Source organism: Ovis aries, chromosome 10, assembly GCF_016772045.2.
Source record: "Ovis aries strain OAR_USU_Benz2616 breed Rambouillet chromosome 10, ARS-UI_Ramb_v3.0, whole genome shotgun sequence".
NCBI lineage: Eukaryota > Metazoa > Chordata > Mammalia > Artiodactyla > Bovidae > Ovis > Ovis aries.
The window spans coordinates 85,458,087-85,466,530 of NC_056063.1; the positions used below are offsets into that span (position 1 = coordinate 85,458,087).

The following is an 8,444-nucleotide window of genomic DNA, read 5'->3' on the forward strand; positions in this document are numbered from 1 at the left end:
GGACCACCCATGGGCTGGTTCTGACCAGCAGCTGTGAGACAGAGTGGATAGACAGGTGTTCTGGGAAACATCTCCCTTCCAGATGAAAAGCCATCTCTTCACAAGGGAAAATTCCCCTCTCCATCGTCTCCTACTTTCCTGCTTGAGACACAGCAGTCTTTTGACCATAAGTCAACGAAATTAGGGAGAGAAAATACAAGCTCCAGAATATACTTCTGTGAATATTCATCACAGTCATTGATAAGAACAAAAATAAGGACGGAAATTAGATGTTTAAAGGGATTAAAATATAGAGATATATCTATATGATGATATTATACAACCATAGACATACTTATCGGCAAGAAAACATTGTTATGATCATTTGTTAGGGGACAAAATCAGGTTACAGTCTGTGCATGCAAGCGTGCTCAGTCACTTCAGCCTGGTCCGACTCTCTGCAGCCCCATGGACTGTAGCCCGCCAGGCTCCTCTGTCCATGGGACTCTCCAGACAAGCATACTGGAGTGGGTCGCCATGTCCTCCAGGGGATCTTCCCGACTCAGGGGTCGATCCTGAGTCTCCTGTGTCTCCTGCATTGGAGGCGAATTCGTTACCACTGTGCCGCCTGGCAAGCCACAGATAGTTGGTTGTGAATGTGAGTGAGTCTGTATGAACAAGAAAGAAAGTGGGAGGTCACAGACCAACATGCCGACACAGGTGACCTTCCAACAGGGGAATTATGGGTAACTTTGTTTCTAAATGGAAGGAGAGAAAAGCCCTGTTTTCCGAAAATTGTTGAGTCTTGGGCTCCACAAAACCACCTGCTAACAGGTGTTTCTGCATGAGCTAGCTAAATATCCATGCTACTTCCAACCCGGCAGTAATTTCTGGTATTTTCAGTTCAACACTTACTGACGCGCTGCACGTATTTCTGAAAGGGTTTCTTTCTCCTCAGCCACTAAAGGTGTCCTGCAGCCTCAGCTGTCTCGCCAGTAACGAGCACCCCTGCCAGTGCAGGAGATGCAGAGACTCAGGTTTGATCCCTGGGTCAGGAAGAGCCCCTGGAGGCGGGCGTGGCAACCCACGCCAGCACTACCGCCTGGAGAGTCCCATGCACAGAAGAGCCTGGTGGGCTATAGCCCATGGGGTCACACAGAGTCGGACACGGCTGAGCTCAACGTGAGGAGCAGCGGTCGGAGGGCACCTCGACAGGCGTGCTCACCTGACGCCCTGACGCGCCCCGTCTCCTCCGGATCTCGCCTCTTCTCCGCGGCCTCTTCCTTCCTTTCCCAGGAACACAGGGGCAGGGCCTTTCCTGTGTGTGCTCCCAGCCTCTGCTCTCCAGACTGCGGGCCCCTGGCCGGACAGAGAGCACTGTGCATGCGAGAGTAACTCACACCCGTCTCCCTCCCTCCTCCCTGCAGCCTCCATTCCCCCACGCTCATTGCACCCTCCCCTCCCCTCCCCTCCCCTCCTCTCCCCTCTCCCCTCCTATCTCCTCCCTCCTCCCCCCTTCCCCTCCCCTCCCTCTTCCCCTCCCCTGCTCCTCCCCTCCCCTCCCTCCCCTCCTCTCTCCCCTCCCTCCTCCCCTCCTCTCTCTCCTCCCTCCTCCTGCTCCCCTCCCCTCCTCCTGCTCCCTTCCCCTCCTCTCTCCCCTCCCCTCCCCTTCCCCTCCCCTCCCTCCTCCTCTCCCCCTCCTCCTTCTCCTCCGTCATCCCTTCCCTCTTCCTCCTCAAATCTTCTCCTCCCTCCTCCCCTCTCCCCTCCATCCTCCATGCCCTCCTCCATCCTCACTGCACCCTCTGTCCTCCTCCTCCCTTCTCCCTCCTCCCTGCCCTCCTCCTCTCCTCCCTTCCCCTCCCTCCCTCCTCCTCCCCTCCTCCCATCTCCCTCCTCCCTGCCCTCCTCCTCTCCCTCCTCCCTTCCCCTCCCTCTTCCTCTCCCTTCTCCCTCCTCCCTCCCCTCCTCCCTCTCCCCAGGGCCCCAGGCTCCTATCACTGTCAGATCCATATTCACACACTGTACTTTTCCCACTTACATTAAGGTGATTATTGCTCCCTCCTCCCTGCTTTTTCTTTGCTCTCTTCTTCCCCAAAAGGGAGGTAGGTGGGTATTAATACAAATATTCTTTATTATTTTGGCAAAGAAAACAAATCGGAATCAAGTAGTCTCCTTCCTGTCAGAGTGCTGATGAAGGGAAGCGTCAACAAACAGAACAGCCTCCTGAGCTGCTGGCTCGAGACCCCGCACAGGAAGTAGAATAAAGCAGACCCTGACGCGGAGAGAGATGCGGTGTGCTCACCCTGAGCTCAGGGTTGCACGGCCCCCCGTGACGGCTCTTTGTCTGTTAACCATTAGCTGAATGAAGACTGGTCCTAACTTGCTCAGGGTCCACCTGGAGCCCAGCTCCTGGCCCCGTGATGCCCTCGGCTCCTCCTCACCCCGTTCCCCTGCCTCCCTGATGTCACCCAGCCCTGTCCTCCTCTCACAGGTCCCTTCAAGGGACCACCTGCTTGACCCCAGGCATCTCCAGGCACGCGGACGCCACGTGCCCTGAGCGGCTTGCACACACGTGTGGGAAGGGAGATGGAGGAGATGGACCGAGAGAGAGAGAGAGAGAGAGAGAGAGTGTTCGGGCAGAAATCCACCCCAGGATGTAAACAGCTCTGCTCCTGCCTCCACAAAGGCCCTGGGTGCTGATCTCAAGGAGCCTTGGGCAGAGGCCGGTCAGGACAGGAAACGCCGTGTCTCAGAATGCAGGGCACCTGGGAAAGCAGCATGAAGGCTGAATAGGGAGCTCGATCCCCCCGAGGCCCGACCCAGACCAGGCCCAGCTCCTCGCGAGGCCCGGCCCGGACCAGGGGACCAGCTCCCTGCGAGGCCCGGCCTGGACGGGGGCCCGGCTCCCCCCGAGGCCCGGCCTGGACGGGGGCCTCCCCACTTAGGCCGCTCCCGGGATCCCCTGGTGCTGGGCTGTTCCTGGGGTCACTGGGCAAAGCTGGCAGGAAGCGAGAGAGGCGACCCCAAACCCGGCTGTCCCTCCGTGCTCTCTCTACGCTCTCTGAGTCTGTATCACTGTGTCTACATCTCACCTACCTACCTACCCTGTCGCCTACTTATTATCCATATTCTAGCTGTTCGTCTACCTAGCTACCTATCTTATCTCTATCTATCATATACCTGTCTATCTACCCCTCAGTCAGCACCCCTGAGAAGCCTCCCTGGTAGCTGACGCTGTGAGCGCTGTAGCTCCAGGCACACCCGTCCACTCTGCGAGCTGGCTAAAGTTCCGTGTGTCCCCCAGCTTTGTGGCCACATTGGGGTCACTGCTGTGGTTGGCGTCACCCTTGGCTGCATGGAGGCCACAGGAACAAGCTCCAAAAGGCAGGAGCACGGCTGTGGGTCTGAGGTCCAAGTCCACCATCATGTAGCTGATGACGGATCAGTCCCTCCGCCTATAAAGCGAGGTTCCGGGACCGAGCTCCCTTTCCCTCTAAGCTGCCAGGACCCGACAATCTCACTCTCAGGCTAAGCAGGTAAGCAAGTCCTCAGCAGCTTCACAGAAAACAAAGCGCACGGTGCGGACCATGTTTAACAGAAAGGAGTCCCATTAGAAAGCGCCAGGGAGGGCTCCAGAGCCCAGCATCACTGCATGACTCAGAAGGAGGAGCGAAGCTCTTCATCACGCACCCTCTGCTTCTCAGTCGGGCAACACTGCTTTTACTGTAGAATAAGTTTTTCACAAATATTCTGCCTAATATCCAACACTGAGGTCTCTAAAAACATCAAACCAACAAAATGAATTTCCAAGTTGGTTAAAAAAACCGCAGTTCTCAAACTAAATCGGCTAGTTTTCTCAAATCTCTTTGTAAAAGGTATTCAGTAAGTGCCGACAACTTGCTTGGGGCCCTGGAGTTCAGGGTCAGCAATGGCCTGAATCTGGGGTCTCCCAAGGTCTTGCCTGCTCCCCACCTCGGGGCCTGGCACCCCGCAGCCCATGGCCAAGGGCCCACTTGGTGTGTGTAGGCCCAGCCACACACACTGAAATGCAGAGGAAAAGAGCTTGGAGAAACTGCCACCAGAATCCTCATTTTTCGTAAGATTTATTTTATTTGCATTTATTTAGAAAGCCGTGGCCCCCCCCCCCCCCACACACACACACACACACACTCAGGAGACCCACCTGTCAAATCCTTTGTCTGCCAGACCATTTCCAAAGGTGTGACCTGTTTTAAGAGAAGGTGAAATTTGAGGGCGAAAGCCCTGTAGAGCAGAAAGATCAAGGATGACTATTCACGTGTCAAAAAACATGCACGGCTTTACGGAAGATCCATTGCCGCGGTTTAAGCTCTGTGCAAATCCAGTGTGCTTTACATGCCTTTCAGTTAGAAGAATTGATTCACACTCACCTTCCTTTCCACTTTGGTTCACCTAAGGCGTGACATGACGAAAGTCATTGCTCCCATTTTCCTTCTGGGGAGTCTCGGGTCTCCCTAGAGCTGGGCGCGCGGCGTCACGCTGGCAGTGAGCTGATGGCAGGCAGTCCTGTGAGGCCTTCCATGTCCTGCCAGCACCAGGGAGGAAGTCACCGGCCTGTCCTTCCGCAAAGTGGGGACAGCCCTGCTGACCGCACCGGTGTCTCAGGACGGTGCTGGGTTCACAAAGTGAGACAAGCAAGGCCCACCCCGACACGGACCGGAGCGTTCTGGAAACAAACGGGCCACCTGCTCACAGTGGGTGCCCCTGCTCCCCCGGGCAGGGATTTGGGGTCACGGCGGCCCACAGCCGCTGCCCAAAGCACATGCCTTCCTGCTGCGTCCTCCCCTGAAATCTGTGTGACTCCTGCCCTGCCTCCTCAGCCCACATGGGTCCCAGGCCCGCTGCCCAGAGGCTGCAGGGAACAGACTGGGCCTTACCCGAGGGGCCACATCACGGACCAGCACTGTTTCCCACCATTAACTCAGTTAACTGGTGAGCCTCCTTTCCGTGGAGGCGGGAGGACCCCCACCCCTGAGCGACTGAAGAAGCCAGAGCTCCCCCATCTCCATGACCTCTCCCGGGGACACAGTGGGGCAGGCCTGGCGGCCCTGGGTCCCATCCCCTGGACGCTGAGGCCGTGCTCTGACCACATCAGAAAGGGCCCTCTTCCATTTCCAGCATCACAGGAGGAAGGGGCGCAGCATGGCCGCCTGCCAGCCGTGTGAGCAGCGGGACTCAGCGCAGGGGGGTGGGGGGGACGCGGGGCGCCAGGCCTCCCCCCGCCTCCGGAAAGACTCCAGCTCATCCGGCCCGCCTGGGGCCACGCCAAACGGCTCCTCCCGCTGGGCCCCTGACGGCCAATGTGCCCCCCGCTTGGTGACCCCCATGACTGTGCTTCTGGGAACAGTCCACCCACGCATGTCACAGCCGCTGTGGGGCAGGGGGAGCAGGGCAGGGCCGGGTGAGGACAGGCCCTCGGGGTCCTGGCAGGCAGGCTGCGCCGATGCTCGCCGGGGGTGGTCCCAGGGTCAGCGTGGACGCGCGCGTGGTGGAGGAGACGCGCTGCTGGAGTTCTCACTCATCAGCTCCCAAGCGCCTGTCAGTTTGCACACAGTTGCTTCCGGGTCATCTCTCAGGAGCTCAGCTGCGCAGTGAAGGGCCGCCTCCACGCTGGGCTGCAGGGCTCAGACGGGGGACACGCAGGGGCGGGGACCTGTGACCAAGGACGGGGGCTGCTCTGCCACCCGCCCTCCTTCCAGTCCCAGCCCTGAGGGGTGAGGGCGAGTCCTCACCCCCATCCTCCACCCCCAGTCGGGCCTCTGCGGTCCTGAGAGCTCGGAAGGGCACGAGGTGAAGACGGAGGGGCTTTCCCAGGCTGACCCCGTGGGAAGGGCCCCGAGGGGGGTCCTTTGACCTTCCTCCCCCAGACCTCAAATCTGAGCCCCGCCGCTCACCCCTCAACGCCTGCTCCTCCAAGCAGCCCCTGAGGCCTGTGCTGACGGCCGAGCGCCAGGCAGCCGGCAGGGAGGCCAGGCAGAGGGCCTCCGACATAGGGCGGGGCGGGTCCTGTGGGCGCCCCAGCGCCTCCCTTCCCCTCGCAGCCCTGCCGGCCGCAGGCCGCGGGACAGGCGCCCCCAGGACGCCCACCGCCCAGCCCCGCCGGGCCTCCCCAGGCTGCCGCCCCGGAAGACACTCGTCTGACAGGGTCAGTCCTGGGAGCAGGAACGCGTGACGGAGGCACCCGGGGAGGAGGCGGGAGGAGATGAGAGGCCACGCCGTGAGAAAGTTGTGCCCAGCAGAAAATCAATCCCGGTGGCCCCCCGGGCCTCTTTGTCCCCCGTTTTCTGCCAGAGAGCAAACCCAGTTACTGACCTTTGTAGGACTGACAGCGGCGTCACACAGTCAGCTCGGTGGGGCCCTGACCGTCCAGCTGCCCACCTGGCAACTTGCTCATTGAAAACTCTTCGTTTAAAGAGAGAAACCGGCTTCTGAGGCGACGGCCGATAAGGCCTTTGCTGACAAAGAGAGATACCAGGTCCTGAGAGGCTCTGATCCAGTGGCCCCAACCGGAGGCAGCATGGGGAGGGGCTGCTGAGGACGCAGCGTCTGCAGGAGGGGACCCGGGGCTCTGGCTCAGGAGGGCAGACACCGCGGGGCATCGAGCCAGCTCCACCCAGGGCGCAGGGCCAGGGCTGCCCGGGGCGGACCTTCCGGTGAAGGCCCTCACTCACTCGCAGATGTGTGCACACGCACACACACACACGTACACGTGCACACACTTGCACTCACACGTGCACACGCGTGCACTCCCGTGTTCACGCACACACCCACACGTCAGGCCCTTCCCTTTACAAACGTCACTGCCGGGAAGGCCACCCCCCACCCCCAGCATCCTCAAAAGAAAGTGAAAGTGAAGTCGCTCAGTCGTGTCCAACTCCGTGCAACCACGCACGACCCCGTGGATTGCAGCCCACCATGCTCCTCTGTCCATGGGATTTTCCAGGCAAGAGTAGCATCCTCAAAGCACCACCTAAAAACACTCAGAAAACCCTCCGACAGAAGGCGAAGGACCTGTTTGTTGATTAAAAGAAAATGCGAAAAAAAAAAAAGAAAGAAAAAAAAATAAAAGAAAATGCGACTGACTTCTCTGGGGAGACACTGTGTCCATCACCGGTAAAAGCGCGTGTGGCGTTAACGCGCCTGCTGGTTTCAGAGCAGACAGACGCGGAGTGCCGGGACAGCGGCGCCGCGGAGCAGAGGGCCTGTCGACACGCGCCCCGCGCTCCCCCCTCCTCTGTGCTCGGCCTGCCGTGGAGCCAGACGCTCGTGGCTGGTCTCCGTATCAGCACTTTCTCCCAGATACGGTTTCTGCCCAAACGTAAGCCTGCAGAGCCAGGAGCCAGGCCCGGGGCGCAGGCGGCAGCCTGAGAGCCTCGCGGGGGGCTGCGGGGGCGGGGCGCTGTCCTCCCCCAGCCACCCGGCGGGGATGTCAGGTCTGAGCCGTGCCCCTTCCGGGGGGCGGACAGGCCGGCTCGGGAAAGACACTGCTCACGTCCTTTTAAGGAGGTTTTAGGGTGCCTCAGACCCGCCCCCTCCGCGGCTCAGCACACTGCTATCCTGCTGGCTGCGAGGCATCTGCGCGTGAAAGGCGAGGTCGGAAAGGGGTGCTGACTGCCCGCCAAGCCCCAGGGGTCCCCTTTGTGTTGGCCCCTCTGACCTCGCGCCCCCGGTCTGTGGGAACCGGACAGAAGAACTCAGTGGAGAGTCAGGGGTGGCAGCCGGCTCCTAGTTGGCACTGTCCCGCAGGCTGCAAATGAGCTGACGCCTCCCGGGCCGCCCCGTCCTGGCCTCCTTCACGCTCTGCGGGTGAGACCAGGGGTTCCCCTGGGAATTGGCAGCCCCAGGGGGGTGGGGGGGGTGCGTCCCCCAGGGCGTCCGAGGCCTGGCCTTCCCAGGAGTGGAGGAGGCAGCCCCTGCTTAGGGATGGGAAGATGGGGCTGAAACTCCGGCGGGAAAGGCAGCGTTCTCGGAAGCAAGTCTGCACAAACACGCAAGAATCATCTCAGGGTAAAGCTGAGGGTCGTCTGGAAGGGACCATTGTTCCCAGGCAGTGGGGCCTGTGTCTCCCGCCCGAGACTCCCCGTCTTCCTCACCTTCCTTTGATGGAGAATACAAGTTTTCAAGAAAATCTTAAAAGCCACGGATGAAAGAGCTCTTCAGCCTCAGGATGGTGTCCATAAGGAGATGGTTCCCCTTCAGACCCAGGAGCCCAAGTCCAGAGGCCCCGTCCCCCCAGTGGGCGCTCATCTAGTTCTTAGGAAAGGGAAACGCGTTTCCAGAAACATCATAACACCCACTGGTTTTCAGAAAAGAGAGGTGGGCTCTCAGTGCCCATTTATTTTTTGGTTTCTTTTTCTAAGAATACAGGTCATGACTCCACTTCAAATTACTAACTTGTGCGACTATGTTCCTTTACTTGGAAT

General features: G+C 59.5%; 1 long non-coding RNA gene across 2 annotated transcripts; it reads right to left on the reverse strand.

Annotated features, from left to right (window-relative positions):
* Positions 1-290: 290 nt before the first annotated feature.
* Positions 291-7,443, reverse strand: LOC114116708 (uncharacterized). Of its 2 annotated transcripts, XR_003590552.3 has the most exons (7): positions 6,334-7,443; positions 4,392-5,674; positions 4,166-4,208; positions 2,021-2,747; positions 1,205-1,338; positions 895-987; positions 291-647 (listed from the first exon to the last, which is right to left on the reverse strand). It is a non-coding gene; the product is annotated as an uncharacterized LOC114116708 (long non-coding RNA). The 2 variants fall into 2 exon arrangements; XR_003590553.3 differs by lacking the exon at positions 895-987.
* Positions 7,444-8,444: the final 1,001 nt, after the last annotated feature.